Source organism: Sturnira hondurensis, unplaced genomic scaffold (genome assembly GCF_014824575.4).
Source record: "Sturnira hondurensis isolate 20B ecotype Veracruz unplaced genomic scaffold, ASM1482457v3 Scaffold0010128, whole genome shotgun sequence".
NCBI classification, from domain to species: Eukaryota; Metazoa; Chordata; class Mammalia; order Chiroptera; family Phyllostomidae; genus Sturnira; species Sturnira hondurensis.
In genome coordinates, this window is record NW_028082759.1 from 28,515,402 (window position 1) to 28,535,849 (window position 20,448).

Consider the following 20,448-nt stretch of genomic DNA (forward strand, 5'->3'; position numbering starts at 1 on the left):
AGCCCAGTCACTGGCGGTGCAGATGTCCCCTCCCTGGGACACAAGCCACTGACGAGCACAGTCCAGCCCTTTAACACAGCCGAGCTCTAGATCAGCTGGAAACTGGCAAAGCTGGGAACGCGGTTAAAGCATGTCGGGACTGATAAGTCAATCAGGAACAAATGCCCGCTGATAAAAATCTGTAATATTTGTTCTCCATAACAAGGTGGATAAGTAATATTTGCTTTAAAAATTATTGCAAAATATTTTCAGCCCTGTACAATCCACGCTTGGAATAGGATTAATGATTTAAGCCCTGGACTTGTCACAATTTTTGAAAAATGAAACATCCATAAACCATCCATAAATTATGTCTTTGGTTTAAACAATGATTCGACCATGCTGCGATGGTGACCAGGGCAAAAACCTACCCGAGTAAGTCAGAAAAAAAATTAGTCCTACACATGCTCCAAAATCATTGCCTACTCCACTCCCCAACTCTGTCCTGAATGTGGGAAACCGTATAACTATTCTAGGTTCAATACAACAGCAAGCAAAAAGGGTTTCAGATGCTTAAAGTGCACAAGCCTGCAATGACAGGAAATAGGAATTCCTCCACTGATTCCCAGATGTGGCTGCTCTCTGCTACTGGCTAGTGCCACAGAATTTTACAGTGAGGGATTTTGGAAGAGTTCATCTTGTTAACAGGAAATGCCTGCTCCCTGTTCTTGGTTCCTATAAAGAGGGGTTTCCCCTAAACAAGGCTGACCTTCCGCTCCACTCCTTCAACTCTCTCCTCCCTGTTTTTTCCCCTCTTTTGAAATTTGAGCTTCCCTTACAGAACAGGCTAATAAATCCTACCTAGAATGACACTCCCCCTCCACTCACCTCGCCTTTCCCTGGCCATGACCAGGTGAGCAGAACCTTTCTTTCCTCTTACGCTTGTCTCCAACACAGTTCTATCCAGAGGTAATATTTTGTTATCCATCTGATGACCCTAATAATGACTTATTTTGTAATTTGTTTACAACTCAGGCTGGGGAGACAGAATCTCTTTATGGGAGCTCTTTAGAGAACTCACCAATTTATAGAACTCACCAAGGAATATTCGTGGGATACACATTAACCCTGAAAACAAATAAACTGGTTCCACTGAATAAACTCTCTCATCCAGAGCTCTAAGTGATTCATTAAGCTGGGTTCAGAGAATGTACTTGCCTCAGGGTCCCCAAGTGAAAATATTAATTGATGAAAAAAGATCCATCTTTCACTTGTCAGGTCTTACAAGCAGAAATGCCTTCCTTCTATACTTAATATTTATATTCAACAGTTTAAAATGTGCATTTGGCCCTGGCTGGTGTAGCTCAGTGGATTGAGTGCGGGCCTGCGAACCCCATGATCACGGTTTGATTCCCAGTCAGGGCACATGCCTGGGTTGCAGGCCAGTTCCCAGCAGGGGACTCACGAGAGGTAACCATACATTGATATTTCTCTCCTTCTCTCCTTCTCTTCATCTCTAAAGATAAATAAATAAAATCTTAAAAAAATAAATAAATAAAATAAAATAAAATGTGCATTTGTTTTTTCCTATTCATTTGAGGACTTCTAAAAAAACAAAACAGCCATATTGCCCTAGGTTACAACACTAACATCCAATATAGCTAATATGCCCTTAAAATTTTTTTAGAAAGCACTTTAGGTGAATATCAGATTGTGTTCGATAACAATATTTTCTACCACTCTCTGAGATATCCAAAGTACGGTGCCTCCGCTATACCATTAATTTTTACGGCCTCTCCCTGAGTTTCCTAAGGGTGGGTACAGTTGTTATTACCCTTTTGTACCAGTGAAGGAAATGAGGTTAAACAGCTGCACAGGCGTCCAACAGCCAGCACGGTGGGGAGCTGGACTGAGGGTGCAACTCTCCCTGACCGATCACTTTGATCACCAGAGGAGGCAGGCTGCCTCCTGCGGAAGAAGGGCACCAAAAAGTCCAGTTTCCCCTCAGATTCACAGTATGTTGTTCTAGGGTTCCATGGTGAGGTTTGGCTGTGTGTAGCCCTAAAAAGATAGAAGAAAAAATACATCCAAGCACAGCAAAGCAGTTACCAGGGCACAAGTAGCTCAGTAACATCACTATACCATTTTAAGCTGCCATTCCTAAGTATTAAAAAAAACAGAAAAAATATATATAATTATTATACTGGTTATGATCTTACAGAGTTAAAAAATTTTTAACATCTTTCCATTCAAGAGGTTTTAGCATACTGTTACCTATCTTACACAGAAACTATTTACTTAATGTTTGCTACAAAATAAGCTCATAATATACATTCTACTACATGTGCATGCTTAATAATCAGAAAAAGATGTGTCAGGAAAAATGTCATATGGACTAGACTTATAGAAAATTATATTCAACTAATGTGAGGAATAGGGGTTTTAAAGAAAAAAGATTTCAAATTTCTTCTCCATTCATATTTTCTCCATTTCTTATTCATATTAACAAAAAAGATTTCTGCTCCCCCTCAGGACATTTCACTAGATTTTTGTCATCACTCCTTCAATCCCCCTCCCCCCTGCAGCCTCTTCCTAATAAAAAGAAATAACACACTGAAGGGTTTGCTCTCTGGCAACTTCTGGGCTGGTTTGAAGTCCTGCCTACAGACGAACACTGAGGCTGGGAGAGACTTACTAGTGTGCCCCAGGTCACACAGCTTGTATTTAAATCCTGGTTTTCTGACTCCTGAACCTAGATTCTTGTCAAGCACACCATTCTGACTTCCTCCCACATGACTCCACTGTCGGTGGAGACGGCAGCACCGCTGCCTTACTCTCTAGCGGCTGTTCAGAACCTAGATCCTTCCACACGTTTCTCCACCAGCAGACCTCTCCTACCCTGCGTCTCATCGATTCTAGTCTTATTAAGTTATGGTACTTAATCCAGCCTACAACTACCAACAACAAGGTTATACCCAGCACAGGGCCTTTCACATACTAGTTAATAAATATTGATTTGGTTGACAATAGTTTACATCTCAAATAACAATTTTTTCTAGTAAGTATCTTAGAAAAATCTTCCTTTAATTAGCTTCTAATGGCTGGAATTGGCATATTACAGAGACAGGACGCAGGGCATGAGGCCTTTTAAATGTCACAGATACTTTTTTAAAGACTTTATTCATTTTTAGACAGAGGGGAAGGGAGGGCGAAAGAGGGTGAGAAATATCACTGTGTAGTTGCCTCTCATGCACCCCCTACTGGGGACCTGGCCTGCAACCTAGGCATGTGGGTTTGACTGGGAAGTGAACTCACTATTCTGTGAGTCACGGGCTGGCGCTCAATCCACTGAGCCACACCAGCCATGGCTTAAATGTCACAGATACTTTTCAAGATATCGGCAAAGTAGGTGGATCTTGCATTCACCTCCTACCCAAACCAAACTGAAAGTACAGCAAAATTGGGAAACAATCACCATGAATAACCAGCTAAAAACTAGCTGAATAGGAGTCTATAAGCAAAGATTTGTAGAAGCCACATGGAGACTGGCAAGAGTGGCAGCGACTGAAAAGGGCTGGCCCTACTCCCACAGGTGTTGGCTGAGGTGCTAAAGAGACATCTCAGCTTTAGGAGGTTCCCCCGAGAGGCATGGGGCCTAAACCCCAGGCCAGACTCCCCAGCCCAGAGCACCAGAGCTGGAAAGAGGCACCCATGCAGAGCGCTCAGCTGTGAAAAGCAGCAGAGTTTCTGCCCACTAAAGAGAGGTGGAGTCTGCTGGAAACAAAGGCCCTCTCTTAAAGGGCCAGCATGCAAAATTTTCTTCACAGCCACTCACCATGGGCACTGACAGAGGGAGGGTGGTGCAAACTGGAGTCACCTGAGGAGAGTCTGTGGTTTGTGTCTCTGGGGAGAAATGTCAGGGGACAGCCACCAAAATCACTGCACTGAGTCTTTCTCAGACACCACAGTAGCCCCTTGGGCACAGCAATCCCCTCCTGCCTCAGCCCAGAGGAAAACAATTACCCCACCCACTAGAATCCCTCTTGCCCCATCCAGCAGATCTTGAGCTCCCAACTGAGGAGTCAGCAGCATAGGCTGAGGCACAGAAGTCTGGACCGATTCCGAAGGTATAAGTGACTGGCTTTGGGGTGGAGCCATTCTACCCCATTTCTGTGAACCTAACCAGCACTTCTCCTCATGGGATATCTGATGGAAACACACTCCCCATTTCTCGTAGACCCAACCTCTGGGCTCCAGAGGCCCCACATGCCTGACTACTACAGGCTCTGTCCTGCCAAGTTTAGGGCAAAATCTGGGAAAGATGTAGTCGTGGTGGCTCTGGGGAAGGGCATCTCAACCACCACCTTCCCTGAAGTCTGAATGACACCTCCTCTCAGAGATTCACTAGCCCTATCCTGCCAATTCCACAGAGGTTTGTCAAGTGACTGAGCCTGGAAGGCAACTGGAGGGTGAAAGCAGGTGAGAGTGAATCTCAGGGTGCCTTGGGACATTTGCTGGCCAACTACCAGCCCCAGTGCTGGTAAAAGCCAGCCCTAGAGTGTAGCTTGGTCCTTCCTATGTATAGTCAGGCCCAGCAGAGGCAGCCACAAACCATAGATAGCTTGTAGCTTCACACAGAGTGCCAAGGGCCAGGCATGGATAGCGTCTGATATTGCCTATGCCAGTGTCCCTCCCAAGGGGCCCAGAACCAATACACCGCGTAGCCAGCTTCATACAACATTTGAGCAGGACCCAAAAAAACTTCACAAACAGCATATCCAAAGGAAGAACACAGCGGTTCCTGCAAAGCGGCTCACACAATATGGTCAGTGTTGAGCCTCACACTCAACTAGCCTGAAGGTCAATCCCAGGAATGAATGAGCCAACAATAATCAAGACTCAAATACAATAGGGGGGCCCACATAACCCACACAAGAGACAATCCTAAAGTACCCAGCTCAGGAGATCAAGGAGACCACACTACCTGGCTCCACAGGACACCTACTACATAAGACTACTGCAGAAAGATTGAGAGTCACAGTGGATCTATCTAATACATAGAAACAAATACAAAAACACAGCCACAATGGGAAGACAAAGAAACAGGCACCAAATGAAAGAACAGAAGGAATCTCCAAGAAAAGAGCTAAAGACAAATGTTTAGCTATCTATCATAAATAGAGTTCAAAGTAACAGTTATAAAGATGCTCAAGGAACCTAGTAAGAACTACAACAGCATGAAAAAGGACATATAAACCATGAAAAAACAGTAGGAAATGAAGAATAGCATATATAACATCAAGAATACACTGGAAGGAATAAAAAGTAGATTAGATGAAATGCAGGATCAAATCAGTGATTTGGAAGACACGGTAAGAAAAAACACATAATTAGAACAACAAAAAAGAAAATAAATAATTAAAATGAATGAGTATAGTTTAAGAGAACTTTGGGACAACATGAAGCATAACAACTTCCACATCACAGGGATACCAGAAAGAGAAGGAAGGGAGAAAGGGGTCAAGAGGCTGTTTGAAGAAATAATGACCAAAAATTTTCCTAACCTGGCTGAGGAAAAAGACACACAAGTCTAGGAAGTACAGAGAGTTCCCAAAGTGCCCCACTCAAACACACATCCTAATTAAAATGCCAAAAGTTAAAAACAAAGAGAGAATCTTAAAAGCAGCAAAAGAAAAGCAGTTAGTTACCTACAAAGGAGCTCCCATAAGACTGTCGGCTGATCTTTCACCAGAAACATTATTAGGCCAGAAGGAATTAACATGGAATAGTCAAAGAGGAGAAATGCTAGGACCTACAACCAAAATTACTTTACCCAGCAAGGCTCTCTTTCAAATTGAAGGGTAAATATAGAGCTTCCCAAACAAGAAAAAGCTAGAGGAATTTGTTACCAATAAACCAGTTTTACAAGATATGTTAAGGAGCCTGGTTTAAGAATTAGAAGAAGGAAAACAATAACAACAACAACAACAAAAGACCAGAGTTAAAATGGCAATAAATGCATACCTACCAATAATCACTTTAAATGTAAATGGATTAAATACTCCATTCAAAAGATGTAGGGTAACTGAATGGATAAGAAAGCATACATATGCTGTCTACAAGACATCCACCTCAGAATGAAAGATACACACAGACTAAAGGGAAAGGGATGGAAAAACATATTTCATGCAAATGAAAACAAAAAAAGCTTGGGTGACAATCTTTACATCTGACAATATAGACTTTAAAACAGAAACTACAGTAAAAGACAAAGAAGGACACTACATAGTGATAAAAGGAACAATCCAACAATAGGCTATAACCCAAGTAAACATTATGCTGTTTATCACAGGTGCTCCTCAACACAGGAGCACCTACATATATATGTAAAGCAAAACCTGATGGACATAAAGGAAGAGATTGACAGTATACAGTCATAATAAGGGCTTTTACCAATGATAGATGTACCAGACAGAAAAGCAACAAGAAAACAGCAGCCTTAAAATGACACACTAGATCAGACAGACTTAATTAATATCTTCAGACCACTTCACCCTGAACAGCAGAATATATATTCTTTTTGAGTGCACATGGCACAGTTTCCAGGACAGACTACATGTTAGTTAACAAAACAAGTCTTAATAAATTTAAGAAGACTAAAATCATATCAAGCATTTTCTCTGACTACAATGGTATGAAACTAGAAATCAACCACAGGGAAAAAAACTGAGAAACACACAAAAACATGGAGGCTAAATAACATGTTACTAAACAATGAATGGGTTAACAGTGAGATCAAGGAAGAAATCAGTAATACCTTGAGACAAGTGAAAATGAGGACACAAAAACCCAAAACCTATGAGACACAGTGAAAGCAGTCATAAAACATAAATTCATAGCATTACATGCCTACCTCAAGAAACAAGGAAAATCTCCAATAAATGATGTTACTTTACACTTAAAGGAACTATAAAAAACAAAACAAAAGAAACCCCAGCAAACAAAGCCCAAAGTGAGTAGAAGGAAGGAAATAAGGGCCAGAGCACAAATAAACAAAAGTGAGTCTAAAAAACAATACAAAAGATCAATGAAACCAAGAACTAGTTCTTCAAAAAATAGATGAGATTCTGAAAACTTTAACCACGTTCATGAAGAAAAAAGAGAGAGAACCCAAATAAATATAACCAGAAATAAAAAAGAAGTAACATCTGATATCAAAGAAGTATAAAAAATTATAACAAAATATTACAAACAACTTTATGCCAACAAATTGGACAGTCTGGAAGAAATGAGTAAGTTCCTAGAAACCTACAATATTTCAAAACTGAACCAGGAAAAATCAGAGAATCTGAATAGACAGATTGCAATGAGTGAAACTGAACAGTAATTTTAAAACTCTCAAAAAATAAAAGTGCTGGACCGGATGGCTTCACAGGTGAATCTTCCAAATGTTCAAAAAAACTAACACCCATCCTTCTTAAACTGTTCCCAAAAATTCAAGAGGAGGAAAAACTCTGAGCTCATTTTATGAAGCCAGCATTATCCTAATTCCAAAACCAACTAAACACACTACAAAGAAAGAAAATTATGGGCCAAAATTCCTGATAACATATATGGATGCTAAAATCCTCAGCAAAATATTACCTAACCAAATCCAGCAATACATTATAAAGATCATACACTATGATCAAGTGGGAATTATTCTGGGGATGCAAGTGGGTACAATGTCTGCAAATCACTAAACCTGAAACACCAAAAAAGAAGATGAGAAATAAAAAACACATGATTCTATCAACAGATGCAGAAAAAGCATGTGATAAAATCCAGCACCCACTCATGACAAAAAAAAACAACTCTCAGCAAAGTGGCAATAGAGGGAACATACCTCAACATAATAAAGGCCATATATGACAAACCCACAGCCAATGTCATACTCAATGGCCTAAAACTAAAAGCATTTCCCTTAAGATAAGGAACAAGACAGGGATGCCCACTTTCATCCCTCTTATTCAACATAGTAATGGAAGTCCTAGCCACAGCAATCGGACAAGAAGATGAAATAAAAGGTATCCGAAAGAGTAGGTAAAACTGTCATTATCACAAAATATCATAATATTGAACACAGAAAACCCTAAAGATTACATCAAAAAGCTACTAGAGGTAATAAATGAATTTAGTATAGCAGTAGATACAAAATTAATATTCATAAAATAGTGACATTTCTGTTCACCAGTAATAAACTATCAGAAAGAGAAACTAAGAAAAAAATTCACCTACTATTACAACAAAAAAATAAGATACATAGGAATAAACTTACCCAAGGAGTAAAAAGACCTGTACTAGGAAGACTATAGCACTTTGAAGAAGAAAATTAAGGAAGATACAAATAAGTAGAAGCATATACTGTGTTAATGGACTGGAAAAAATAACATCATCAAAATATTCATATTACCCAAAGCAAACTATAGATTCAACACAATTCCTATTAAAAATACCAAATGGCATATTTCACAGATCTAGAACAAATATTCCAAAAATGTATATGGAATCAAGAAAGACCTCAAACAGTCACAGAAATTTTGAGAAAGAAGAACAAAGTTGGAGGGAATCACTATACCTGATATCAAACTATACTATAACACANTATCAGAAAGAGAAACTAAGAAAAAAATTCACCTACTATTACAACAAAAAAATAAGATATATAGGAATAAACTTACCCAAGGAGTAAAAAGACCTGTACTAGGAAGACTACAGCACTTTGAAGAAGAAAATTAAGGAAGATACAAATAAGTAGAAGCATATACTGTGTTAATGGATTGGAAAAAATAACATCATCAAAATATTCATATTACCCAAAGCAAACTATAGATTCAAGACAATTCCTATTAAAAATACCAAATGGCATATTTCACAGATCTAGAACAAATATTCCAAAAATGTATATGGAATCAAGAAAGACCTCAAACAGTCACAGAAATTTTGAGAAAGAAGAACAAAGTTGGAGGGAATCACTATACCTGATATCAAACTATACTATAACACAAGGCCATTGTAATCAAAACAGCCTGGTACTGGCATAAGAACAGACACACAGATCAATGGAATAGAATAGAGGGCTCAAGAATCAACTCACACTTATGCGGTCAATTAATATTTGACAAATGAGGCAAGAACATGCAATGGAGTAAGGACAGTCTCTTCATAAATGGTGCTGGAAAAATTGGACAGGTACATGCAAATAAATGAAACTAGACCACCAACTTACAACCCATGCAAGAATAAACTCAAAATCAATAAAAGACTTAAATATGCCATGAAACCATAAAAATCCTAGAAGAAAACATAGGCACTAAAATCTCAGACACCTCTTGTAGCAATAGTTTGCCAATATGTTTTTTAAGGCAAGGGAAATAAAGGAAAAAAACAAGTGGGACTATAACTAAAAGCTTGTGCACAGTAAAAGAAACCATCAATAAAGGGAATCCACTGTACAGGAGAACATATTCACCAATGTTGTATCTGATAAGGGGTTAATTTCCAAAACACATAAAGAACTCACAGAACTCAACATCAGGAAGACAAAAAATCCAGTTAAAAAAACAGGCAAAGGACCTGAATATACACTTCTCCATAGTGGACATACAGATGGCCAATACACATATAAAAAAATGTTCAACATCACTATTCACCAGAAAAATGCAAATTAAAACCACAATGAAATATCAACTCACACCTGCCAGAATGGCTACCATCAATAAATCAACAAACAAGTGCTTGCAAGGATGTGGAGAAAGGGGAGCCCTAGTGCACTGTTGGGAATGCAGACCAGTGCAGCCACTGTGGACAACAGTATAGAGTTTACTCAAAACATTAAATGAAGCTGTTTTTGACCCAGTGATCCCACTGCTGGGAATATATCCTAAGATTCTGGAAACAACAATCCAAAAGAATATGTGCACCCCCATGATCATAACAGCGTTACTTACAACAGCCTGGTCTGGAAACAGCCCAAGTGCCCATCAGTAGATGAGTGGATAAAAAAGCTGTGGTACATTTACACAATGGAATATTATGCAGCCATATAAAAGAAAGTAATCTTTTTTTTCACCACAGCATGGACAGACCAGGAGAATATTATGCTAAGTGAAATAAGCCAATCAGAGAAAGACAAATGTAATATGTTCTCACTCATATGTGGAATATAATGAACAAAATAAAATGATGAACAAAATAGACAGAGGCATGGGCACAAAGAACAGACACAGCTGTCAGAGGGGAGGGGTGGGGAAGAGACTGGATGAAAGAAGGTGAAGGGATTAGCCAAAGAACATATGTGCATAACCCATAGACAGGGACAATAGTGTGGTGACAGCCAGAGGAAAGGGGCGCAGGGGCTGGGTGGAGGCAGGTAGAGTGGGGGGAAATGGGGACATCTATAATACTTCAACAACAATGAATAAAGAAAAAAACATTTTTTCCAAACTAGAAATAATCCATAAATGTATAAATAAATGCCATAGATACACACTCAATTACATCCTCAGTAATGAGTCATCATGTTCAGAGAAAGGAATGGAGACAAATCACATACACTGCATTTGGACTCCTCCATGGTAATAAACACCCATTGGTTGTTTATTGTACTCATTGCTGTGTCCCTATCACCTAGCTCAGGTACTAAGCAGTAGGTTCCTAACAAATACTTGTTCAGACAGATGGAGAAATGGATGGATGGATGGATGGATGGATAAATAGAAGACCTTAACTGAATGAATGAATAGAAATGAGTTACTTTAAAGTTGGTAACTTGGTTATACACTGTATATTTAAATCAAAAATTTTTTATCTGAAGACATATTAAGAGAGATATTTTACTATAATACTTAGATCTGTTGGAACCCAATTTAATTTTTTTACTTGCGGCATGTCTATAACTACCTATAAATTAATTATATATTATTTTCATTTATAGAAAGTAATTTGTCATTCTCTACAAATTTGCCTTACATCATAATGTAAGTTTATACTGAGCTCCAATATAAATGTCTTTCAAACTTACTTTGCTAAGAAACCTTACACAACTTCAAACAATGACAAAGAATAATCTGCTAAAAGAAATACTTACATATATAAAATCAAAGGTAGGCTCAAAGTGACCACTCAAAGGTCAAGTTCTTCTTATACACTTCGTTTTATAAGTGGCAACAACAGATTGCCACATCGTGTGGTATAGCTAAAAGAACACTTCTGTTTGCTCAACATGGTAATTTATTTTCTGTTCAGTAAACTGTGAGGTTTCTACACTAAATGCATTTTAATAAACGAAGAAAATTAACATGCTAAATCAAAACAGGAACCGTGATTTTTATGCAATAAAAATGCAAGCGTTCATTAGAATTCAGGAAATATAAAATGTGTTTTTACTTTTTTTTAGTAAGATGTGAGAAGGAGTTTCGTAATTATGACCAACGAAGGGGCCGTAGCACAAGGTTCTAATTCCTTCATCTGTTTATCTGTGAGGCCTGGTCTGCTAGCCCTGTGGAAGATTACCAAGTAATAATTACCAAGTAATATCAAGTAATAATCATAATAGTTATATTTAGAGACAAGATGTTCCATTTTCTAGTCAAAATAATAAAACTTTTCAGAGAAGCTGAACATTCAAGTTTCAAACATTCCTTTAGTATCAGTCTTAACTCGGCTTCATGTGGCAAGATTTCCTTTACGCACATCAAGCAACCTCAATCCAAAGTATTAACAATGGTTGCAAATAAAATCTCAAACTAGAAGGGATTTTCCTTGTAAGAACAGGCTTTGGAACACGACAAAAATAAAATTAAAAAAACACTCCTTGGAGCAGAAGTCAGTTCACAGGACTCACGTGCCTCCTACCATTTCCTAAGTATGCAACTCAATCACTTTGGTCTGTGACCTCAGATGTGCTCAGCCAAGTGGGTGGGACTGAGTGGTCCATTAAACCCATCCCATTTCTCATGGGGCAGCAAGGGTTCCACCTTCACAATACCACACTCCTATACCTTCACAAAGCCACTCTCCCAGCCTGCAAAGCCAAGGCATGATGCCACAGCTTCACAACAACAACCCTATGCAAGGCTGAAATACACCAGCCTCAGATTGGGGGGAGGGGTGTTGCATGCAGACATAAAATTTCCTCACAGGGATGAAAACTGTTGTGTTATCTCTTTCCATAAACACAAAAAAATACATGCTAATTCTTACTTAAATTAAAATTTTAATCAAACAAAATAGACTCTTCTTCACTCGGGCCATACATTATGGTTTCTTCTAGGTTGCCCTGTGACCCTTAACTGTTTGGAGCCTCAGATTTCTCCTGTGTTATTGGACAAGGTGATCTCTAAAGTTCCTCTGAAAAATAAATTCTTCAATTGCATACCATATATGTCTAATTCTCCCATGTCCCATGTCACTACAGTCACCCTCTTATTTCTTTGGAAAGTCAATGGAAGTCTCTGTTTTGGAGGAGATTCACAACCATGAAGCTCCACTTATGATATCCATGGAAGTGAAATAACTTGAAAAGATCATCTTTTTTTTTATTTTTTTTATTTATTTATCTTTAGAGGGGAAGGAGAGAGGGAGAGAAACATCAATGTATGGTTGCCTTTTTGTGCGTCCCCTGCTGGGAGTGGGCCTACAGGGAACTGGACTACAACCCAGGCATGTGCCCTGACTGGGAATCGAACCACGATCCTCTGGTTCGCAGGCCCGCGCTCAATCCACTGAGTTACACCAGCCAGGGCAAAGATCATCATTTTAATACTAAAAAGCAAACCCTTCTCAAAGCAGTAAAATAAATGCGAGTACACAAGTGACTTGGGAGGCAGAAGCTCAAAAGGCCAGGCCATTTTTACTGAAAGAACAGTTAAATGGCAGACACTGTATTTGTCTGAAAAGAAAAGAAGACATATAAGCTATCTGGAGAACTGGGGAGGGAGGAGAAATATTCAGGACTGGCATGATATTAGGAGACGAATTATTCATGTTTGGTTGGCCTATTTTGCAACCAAGACCTGGACTGTTCACATTTAAAGAATACTGCTCTCCACCATGCAACTCACTTTTTTTCGCTTTATTTCCCAATGCACTCAGCTTTCTATAAACAGCTGGTATGTGGCTGGTTCAACTACCACAGCCCTTTCAGAGTATACAAAGCAATAGCTGCACTTTAAATACAATATAAATTAAGATAAGCATTTGACCTACAATATGCTGTGCCTCCTTCTTGGTAATTCACTCTCAAATCATAAATTTTTATTAGGTCCAAAGGGGAAGAAAGTCAGACCCACCATCCATTACCTCCTGCTGGTTTGTGGGAAGGATCAGTGCCCAATCTGAGCAAACTATAATTCATCTGTAGTGAAATGAGGCAAACAGAAATAATGTAGTGAGTTTTTTATAAGTTAAAGCTATTCAATTTGTAGGTCCATGTTTATTATTCTGACTGTACCCTTCCCACATTTAGCTATTAAAGTCAAGATACTCTCTTTATAGAATGATAGGGAGAAGGGAGAATTAGCAATTTTTTTCAATTTAAAAATCGTTTTTATTTTTCAATTACAGTTGACATACATTCTTACATTAGTTTCAGGTACACACCTTGGTGATAAGACATTACATAACTTATTAGGTGATCGTCATGATAAATTTCTCACCCATCTGACAACATACATAGTTATTAAACTGTTACTGACTATATTCCCTATGCTGTACATTATGTGCCCATGACTATTCTGTAACAACCAATTTGTACTTCTTAATCTCTTCACATTTCTCACCCATCCCTCCAACCTTCTTCCCCTCCCAGTAACCATCAGAAAGTTTTCTATATCTATGAGCTTGGTTTTGTTCCAATTGTTCATTTACTTTCTTTTTTAGATTCAATTGTTGATAGATATGTATTATTTGACATTTTATTGATCATATTTTTTATCTTTTTCTTCTTAGTCTTCTTAGAGAAGACCTTTTATAATACTGGTTGGTGGTGATGAACTCCTTTAGTTTTTTTTCTTGTCTCGAAAACTCTTTATCTGTCCTTCAATATTAAATGATAGCTTCACTGGGTACAGTAAACTTAGCTGTGGGTCCTTGCTTTTTATCACTTCGAATATTTCTTTCCAATCCCCTCCAGCCTTCAAACATTCTGTTGAGAGATCAGCTGACAAGTCTTCTGGAAGCTCCTTTGTAAGTAACCCAACTGCTTTTCTCTTGCTGCTTTTAAGATTCTTTGTCTTTAAACTTTGGCATTTTAATTATAATGTGTCTGGTGTGGGCCTCTTTGGGCTAATCTTGTTTGGGACTCTGTGCTTCCTGGACTTGTCTATTTCCTTCACCAGGTTAGGGAAGTTTTCCATCATTATTTTTTCAAACAGGTTTTCAATTTCTTGCTCTCTCTCTTCTCTTAATGGCATCACCATGATGCAAATGTTGGCATGCTTGAAGTTGTCCTTAAACTATCTTGAAGAGCCTCCCTAAAGTATCTTCTTTAGGAGGATTCTTTTTCTTTTTTTTAATGTATTTTCTTGATTATGCTATTACAGTTGTCCAATTTTTTCCCTCCACTTTATTCCCCTCTACTCTGTACCACCTCTCCCACCATCATCCCTACACCTTAGTTCATGTCCATGGGTCATACATATAAGTTCTTTGGCTTCTCCATTCTCCATACTGTTCTTAACGCCCCCACCCTACCACCACATCTATTTTGTATCTACCATTTATGCTTCTTATTCCCTGTATATTTTCCTCCATTCTCCACCCTCCCCCTTCCCACTGATAACCCTCCACGTGATCTCCATTTCTGTGAATCTGTTCCTATTCTACTCTTTGCTTAGTTTGTTTTTGTTTTTGTTTTTTTAGGTTCAGCTGTTGATAGTTGTGAGTTTCTTGTCATTTTACTGTTCATATTATTGATCATCTTCTTTTTCTTAGATAAATCCCTTTAACATTTCATATAATAAGGGCTTGGTGATGACGAACGCCTTTAATTTGGCCTTATCTGGGAAGCACTTTATCTGCCCTTCCATTCTAAATGAAAGCTTTGCTTGATAGACCAATCTTGGATGTAGGTCCTTGCCTTTCATAACTTCAAATACTTCTTTCCAGTCCCTTCTTGCCTGCGATGTTTCTTTTGAGAAACAGCTGATGGTCTTATGGCAACTCCTTTATAGGTAACTGTCTCCTTTTCTCTTCCTACTTTTCATATTCTCTCCTTATCTTTAATCTCGGGTAATGTAATTATGATGTGCCTTGGTGTGTGCCTCCTTGGGTCCAACATTTGGGGGACTCTCTGAGCTTCCTGGACTTCCTGGAAGTCTATTTCCTTTGCCAAATTAGGGAAGATTTCTTTCATTATTTGTTCAAATAAGTTTTCAATTTCTGGTTCTTCCTCTTCTTCTGGCACCCCTATGATATGGATGTTGGAATGTTTAAAGTTGTCCTGGAGGTTCCTAGCCTCTCCTCATTTTTTTTGAATTCTTGTTTCTTCATTATGTTCTGGTTGATTGTTTATTTCTTCCTTCTGCTCCAAACCGTTGATGTGAAGACCTGTTTCCTTCCCTTCACTGTTAGTTCCCTATACATTTTCCTTTATTTCACTTTTCATAGACTTCACTCTTTCCTCTATTTCACAACCATACTCAACCACTTCTGTGAGCATCTTGATTACCAGAATTTTGAATGCTGCATCTGGTAGGTTGTCTAGCTCTTCATTGCTTAGTTTTTTGCTCTTCATTGCTTAGTCATTGCTTAGTTGTGTTTTTTCCTGGAACTTTGATCTGTTCTTTCATTTGGGCCATATTTTTTTGTCTTGGCATGCCTGTTACATTGTAAGGGGTGGAGCCTTAGGTATTCACCAGGGCAGGGCAACCCAGGTTGCTGTGTAGTGGCACTGTTTGTGGGGGAGGGATCTGAGAGGGAACAATGCCACTTTCTCAGCTCTTGTTGGGCTTTCAGTCACTTCCCATGCTCTCCACAAGCAAATTTGGCCCTTCTGGTGCTGATTCCCCCAGTGGGTGGGTTTATTTACATTCTAGGACCCTGTGGGTCTCTCCAACGAACTCTCTTTGAGGCTGGGGGTTTCTCCTGCTGCCTCAACTCCCACAGGTTTTTTCACTCAGAGATTTTGAGGCTTTATTTCCCCATGCTGGAACCCTGGGTTGAATAATCTGTCTTGCTTCTCAGTTGTTCCTTTTCATTTATCTGCACACAAATGTGGGACTATCTGTTCCACCAGCCACTCCCTTGCCTGGTCCACCACCTGCTGGCTCACCCACCCAGGTCCTCCAGCTGCCACCTTGCTGCAAGTCCTCTCTGCCCTGGCTCCCTATCTTCACCCCCCTCCTATCAGTCTGGATGGATGTTTCTTCTTTAACTCCTTGGTTGTCAGGCTTCTATACAGTTCGCTTTTCTGGCAGTTCTGGTTATTTTTTGTTTTAAATTTTTTGTTGTCCTTCTTTTGGTTGTGCAAGGAAGCAAAGTGTATTTACCTATGCCTCTATCTTGGCTGGAAGTCTGGATTTTTTTTTCTGTTCTGACTGGGTAATTTTCGCTCCCTTATATTCCAAATTGCGAATTTGATTCCTGGCTCCATCTATTCTGTTATTGATTCCCTGTAAATTATTCTTCATTTAAATTACTGTATCCTTCATTTCTGACTGTTCCATTTTTATGCTGTTGAGGCCCTCACAAAATTCCTTGAGCATCCTTATAGTGTTTTGAACTCTGCATCTATTAGATTGCTTGTCTCCATTTTATATAGTTCTTTTTCCAGCGTTTTGTTCTCTTCTTACATACGGGACATGCTATTTTTGTCCTCATTTTGGCAGCCTCTCTGCGTTTGTTTTTATGTATTAGGAAGAGCTTCTATGTCTCTTAAGCTGGGGAGAGTGGCCGAATGTAGTAGGCATTGTGTACGGCCCAGTAACACAGCCTCCCCATTCACCTAAGTGGAGTTCTCAAAGTGTACTCTCCCTTCTGGGCTGTATATACCCTCCTCTTATAGTTGAACCTTGATTGCTATTCACATGTCAATGGGTGGAATTCACCCCCAAGCCAATCAACTGCAAAGACTGGCTGTGACCACCAATCACCAACCTCTGACCATCATGGGTGATCAGCTGTGCAGAGGGCTACTCCATAGAACAGGACTTACTTCAGTGGGGCTCTGGTGCCTACTGAGTCCACCCCTTGAGTGTGTCACTTGTAGAGGTGGTTGGGTGGTGATGCTTCAGTGTGGTCTGAAGCTGTCCACTGGATGCACTGGCTCAGGGTCCACCCAGGAGATGCAGGCCAAGGCCAGCCACTAACTATGTTCTGCCAAGGGCTACTCGGCACGAGCTACTAAGAAATTGGTGGATGGCTGCTATTTGTGTTCAGTTTGGAGGTAACCAGGAGAGGCCAAGTTGCTAACCAAGGCTAGCTGCTGCTAGTGTTGGGCCTGGGTTCTCTTAGCAAGAGGAACAAGGCATGCTGAGGGCAGATGCTGCTTATTTGAGAGATTTTAGGAAAATATTAACATGAACTGAGACAGGTCGTTCTTATGAAAACAGCTTCGGTGGGCCTGCATGTTGGATGGGAAAGAGCCTCAGGGGGTTGCCAGGCTGGGGCAAACAGTGTGAGCCAGTTTGATGGAGTCTCAGATAAGGAGCTGGCTCTGTGTGGGGAGGTCTCATCAAAAGAACAATGGCCTCTACCAGCACTTCTGTCTAGGAGAAAGCTACTTCCCTAACACTCACCAAAATCTGACAACTTTCAGTTCCTCCACATACTTCTCCAGTGCTTTTCAAGCCCTTGCCCCAGTGCCGGAGCTCAGGGGGAGTGAGTCCAAATAAGTCTGTGCATGGGCCCTTTCAGAGGAACTGCCTGGGATTCTAGAAGCCTCACATCTCATCCACAATCCCACCTGGTTTTTAAAGCCAGAACTTATGGGGACTTCTCTTCCTGGCACTACAACCCTGGGCTGGAGGGATGGTGCAGGGCTGGGACCTCTCACTCCTCAGGGGGGACCTCTGTAGCTGAGATATCCCTCCCTATTTTTATCCTTGTGTGTGGGGGGTCAGCCTGTTCTGTGTCTTGCCCCTCCTCCCACACTCAGTATGGATTCTTCTTTAACTCCCTAGTTGTTTATGACTTCTTATATTTTTCAGGTATATTTCAGGCAGTACCAAGTGATGATTGTTCTGTAGTTGAGTTTTAATTTTGATGTGGTTACGGAAGTATCCGAGTGCCTTGTTTATCTATGCCACTATGTTGACCAGAAGTCCCAAGTAATGCTTTTATTTGGAAAAATAAAACTTGGCCATGCTGTTGATCTCCTAATCCCACCCCCATTTTTTTTTTTACATTTTACTAGCCCAGGTCTGGGTAAAAAAGTTGAAGGGATTCATAAGTACAGATTGGTAGTTAAAAAATAGTCATGGGGATGCAAACTAGAGCATAAAGAATATTGTCAGTAATATTGTAATAACTATGTATGGTGCCAGGTGGGTACCAGGTGGGTATCGGGGGATTATCTCATAAGTTACATAAATGTCAACCACTATGTTGTACACCTGACACTAATTTAAAATAATAGTGAATGACAACTGTAATTTAAAAATTATAAAAATTAGAATTTTACTAATCCAGAATAAAATCTAAATGCTTGGGAAGTATTCTCCCATTGAAGTATGAAAGTAGCTGTTCATGTATGAAAATTAATCATATTTTAGCAAGAGTTATACAGACCACACAGTTAGGCTACCTTGAAGTAGCAAAGAAGATGACTGTCTCCAAAGACAAATGATGAAAATAAAATATATAGTCTGAAAGTTTGATGTGCATCTATGTACCTAGAAGTTTTTCCATCAGTTAGATTTGTAACAAAAATTAATAAGAATGGAATAATTCTAGTGGTATGGCTGATGCACAGATCATACCTGTGTTAGCAAAAGAGCTACATTCATACTCTCATAGCATTGATGATTGGATTTCAAAAGCAAACAGGTCTAATGACATCAAAGAAAATACGAAGCTTCCACAGCCATCAGGACGAACAAACAGAAATTAATTTGATGGGATCTCAAACTTGTCTTAAATCAACAACTCATGTGGTTGTCTTGATTAAATATCACAACACAAAATATCCACACACTAAGTAAAGTTATGTTTCAGGTAACAGAAATAAAAATGCAGCACAATTTCTTTTCTTGTTAAGGCACTGTCATTGAGCATAAACCTGAAGTAGTCAGTCGTACAGCAGATTTCAGGCTTTATAAAATGAAAGCATGGTGAGAAATCTGTGTTTCTGAAAACTAAAAATCTTAAGAAGGAACAAAAATGGCATGCTTTATCCATCTTGCTGAAGAAAAGAGCTTCAGTTTAAATTGTTTAAAGTGACAAATTGTGCTACTTTTGGAAACAATGTGGGCACTGGCTTCTAATAGGATCAAAACACATTCAGGATCTGTATTTATAATTTTTAAAAGCCAAGAAGGGAGGTCGATGAATTTCTGTTAAAAGCCATCCTTGTGTCACATGTAACAGACATAACAAATATTTGTTTAGAATGTTTAGCCCTGGCTGGTGTAGCTCAGTGGATTGAGCATGGGCCTGTGAAGCAAAGGGTCACTGGTTCAATTCCCAGTCAGAGCACATGCCTGGGTTGCAGGCCAGGTCCCCAGTGAGGGACACATGAGACGCAACCACACACTGATGTTTCTCTCCCACTCTTTCTCCTTCCCGTCCCCCCTCTCTCTAAAAATAAATAAATAAATAAAAGAATGTTTAATAAACCAACTATTTCAGTTTAAGTGAAATCAACAAAAAGGAAATAGGTATTGATATGCAACTTAGAAATTAAAGTTAGTCCTAAAATGCAAATAAAATATGGGAAAGTGTCTTAAAATTTTTTTCAAATCAGGTACCCAAAAGGGTACCTGGTCCCCACACACAACTTTCCAGTTGGCTACGTCCCTGTGTTCGAGGTTACTCTCAATGGCCATTCAGGACAAGGGCACCAGTGGCAAGTTATCAACCCACCTCCACACCAGCCAACTCATTCCCTCCTAGTCTATTCTATGCAGAGTTCCTCTCTCCTCTTCAGCACACCATGTGTCCCTGTCCTTCTTAAAGCCCAGCTCAGGGTCCATAGCCTCCACTGAAACAAACAAAACGCACAAACAACCCACTTGGCTTGGAGCACCCCCTTCGGGTCTCCATGCCCACAGCATTTATGCACTAAACAAACATCGGAGGCTGATATAAGTATCTTCTCTTAGATTGGATGAGGGATAATCTGGGGTAATGAAAAATATAAATATTATTCATAACGTATTTTGGAAAAATTACAGTGAGTGATTCCATGATGCTAAAGACAAATATTTCTGCAAAAACAAAGCCTCGCTACAAGAATTTAATTTTCACTCCAAACAAACCATTACCTGCAAT

General features: G+C 39.5%; 1 protein-coding gene across 1 annotated transcript in view; it reads right to left on the minus strand.

Annotated features, from left to right (window-relative positions):
• The window catches only part of CA8 (carbonic anhydrase 8 (inactive)), a 109,195-nt gene that overhangs the window by 70,490 nt on the left and 18,257 nt on the right, over positions 1–20,448 (minus strand). The gene's annotated exons all lie outside the window — the stretch shown is intronic.